Raw genomic sequence first — 3,357 nt, 5'->3', positions numbered from 1 at the left:
CAACAAAAATAATAAATCCAGAATTTAAATTTAAAGAAAATTCTCTTCTTAACCGGGGAGCAAGACGTAGCGCAGTGGTAAAGCGCTCGCTTAATGTGCAGTTGGTTTGAGATCGATCCCCGTCAGTGGATCCATTGGGTTATTTTCCGCTCCAGCCAGTGCACCACGACTGGTACATCAAAGGCTGTGGTATGTGTTATCCTGTCTATGGGATGGTGCATATAAAAGATCCCTTGCTGCTAATCGGAAAGAATAGCCCATTGCGTGGCGACAGCGGTTTTTCTCCCTCAATATAATGTGTGGTCCTTAACCATATGTCCTACCGGCCTCGGTGGCGTCGTGGCAGGCCATCGGTCTACAGGCTGGTAGGTACTGGGTTCGGATCCCAGTCGAGGCATGGGATTTTTAATCGAGATACCGACTCCAAACCCCGAGTGAGTGCTCCGCAAGGCTCAATGGGTAGGTGTAAACCACTTGCACCGACCAGTGATCCATAACTGGTTCAACAAAGGCCATGGTTTGTGCTATCCTGCCTGTGGGAAGCGCAAATAAAAGATCCCTTGCTGCCTATCGGAAGAGTAGCCCATGTAGTGGCGACAGCGGGTTTCCTCTCAAAATCTGTGTGGTCCTGAACCATAGGTCTGACGCCATATAACCGTAAATAAAATGTGTTGAGTGCGTCGTTAAATAAAACACTTCTTTCTTTTTTTAACCATATGTCCGATGCCATATAACCATAAATAAAATGTGTTGAGTGTGTTGTTAAATAAATCATTTCCTTTACTTTCTTCTTAACCGTTTAAGGAGTTTTAGACTATTAACTACTCAGTTCCCCCCCTTCCCCCAAAAAATCCTAGCTATGGACCTGGTTCCAACTCCGATGCCATATAACCATAAATAAAATGTGTTGAGTGCATCGTTAAATAAATCATTTCCTTTCCTTTCTTCTTAACCGTTTAAGGAGTTTTAGACTATTAACTACTCAGTTGCCCCCCCCCCCCCCCCCCCCCAAACAAAAAATCCTAGCTATGGCCCTGGTTCCAACTCCGTCTGTAGGAGGATTGCCACTTTTATAGCATGTCAGTACAGGTGCCAAGTACCTTTCTACTGCTTCCATAAACAAAGGCTTTTTTCAATGTGCACACAGATGTACATTTCCTGTAAGGAACTCTAAGCACCAGTATTTTGTAAAAATATTTCTCAAAAGGTAGAAGCCATTTTAATACATGTGACAATTTAATACAAGCCATTCTGTGCTATATTAAATAATTTATGGAAAATATGTACAGCAAAAGCATATGGCAAAGGTGCACTTCTACCATTAATATTCAATAATATTAGTTAAACATTTACTAGTATTCCAATACTTCATCAACATCATTTCTTAATGACAGAAACATGCTAGACATTTTGACTTTTGCTTAACGACAGAAACTATCTGGTTATTTCTTTCTCAGTGACAGAAACATTCTTATCATTTCTTACTCAATGACAGAAACATTATAGTAATTTTTTGCTCAATAACAGAAACATTCTAGTAATTTCTTACTCAATGACAGACACATTCTAGTCATTTCTTACTCAATGACAGAAACATTCTAGTCATTTCTTGCTCAATTAGAGAAACATTCTAATCATTTCTTACTCAAAGATAAAAAAAAACATTCTAGTCATTTGTTTACTCCATAAACATTCTTGTCATTTTTTATTCAATTAGAGAAACATTCTAGTCATTTTTTTACTCAATTGCAAAAACATTCTAGTCATTACTTACTCAATAACAAAAACATTCTAGTAATGTTTTGCACAATGACAAACATTCTAAACATCTCTTACTCAATAATAGTAGTATTCTAGACATTTCTTACTCAATGACAGAAACATTCTAGACATATCTTACTCAATAATAAACATTCTAGTCCTTTTTTTATTTTTTAAATGCCACAAACATTTAATGACAAAGACATGTTTAGTTTTTTTGACATTACAAACATGGATGATGATGAGATGAATGGTGAAGCCGCAGTATGTCCAGTTCTGTATGGGACTACACACTAGAATGGGGTACACGGAACCTGCAGTGCATTGCAGGTAATCATCCCCCATGTGGGGTCATAGGTTTGGGAGACACACCCATAATCGCACCCGTTAAGTGGGTGCAAGTCAGTGTATGTGGCCTTACACCTACCCATTGAGCCTAGCGGTGCACTCACTCTGGGTTGGAGCCGGTACTGGCATGAAAAATCCCCCATTGCCTCAGGTAGGATACAAACCCAGTACCTACCAGCCTCAAGTCCGATGGCACAACCATGACACCACCGAGGCTGTCATTTCTTACTTGATGATAGAAACATTCTTGTCATTTCTTACTCAATTAGAGAAACATTCTTGTCATTTCTTACTCGATGGCAAAAACATCCCAGTCAATAACAGAAACATTCTTGTCATTTCTTACTCAATTAGAGAAACATTTTAGTCATTTCTCACTCAAAGACAGAACTGTTCGTCATTTCTTACTTGATGACAGAAACATTCTTGTCATTTCTTACTCAATTAGAGAAACATTCTTGTCATTTCTTACTCGATGGCAAAAACATCCCAATCAATAACAGAAACATTCTTGTCATTTCTTACTCAATTAGATAAACATTCTAGTCATTTCTTACTCATTTAGAGAAACATTCTTGTCATTTCTTACTCAATGGCAAAAACATTCCAGTCAATAACAGAAACATTCTAGTAATTGTTTGCTCAATGATAAACATTTTAAATATCTCTTACCAAATGACAGAAATATTGTAGACATTTCTTACTCAATAACAGAAACATTCTAGTCATTTCTTACTCAATGGCAAAAAAAACATTCCAGTCAATGACAGAAACATTCTACTGGTAGTAATTGTTTGCTAGTATTTCTCACTCAAAGACAGAACTGTTCTAGTCATTTCTTACTTGATGACAGAAACATTCTTGTAATTTCTTACTCAATTAGAGAAACATTCTAGTCATTTCTTACTCAATGGCAAAAACATTCCAGTCAATAACAGAAACATTCTAGTAACTGTTTGCTCAATGACAAACATTTTGAAACATCTCTTACTCTCTTAGTCTTTTCTTGCTTAATCTGCTTCAGCCATGTACAATGTTCATCCATCTGTCACAGATGGTTTCTCCTTTAATAATTAATAGTCACCAATATCACAACACTGAAAAAAAGTTAGTTTGTTTTGTTTAACAACACCACTAGAGCACATTAAAGGGAAACCATATTATTCAGTGACAATTACTCTCTTGACATTTTCACATATAAAGATATCTTGTATTTTATGTACAAAAAGAAAAGAATCATAGGTCTCA

Source organism: Gigantopelta aegis, chromosome 6, assembly GCF_016097555.1.
Source record: "Gigantopelta aegis isolate Gae_Host chromosome 6, Gae_host_genome, whole genome shotgun sequence".
Lineage (NCBI taxonomy): Eukaryota > Metazoa > Mollusca > Gastropoda > Neomphalida > Peltospiridae > Gigantopelta > Gigantopelta aegis.
The sequence above is the reverse complement of the archived record's forward strand: the minus strand, read 5'-3'. Positions refer to the sequence as shown.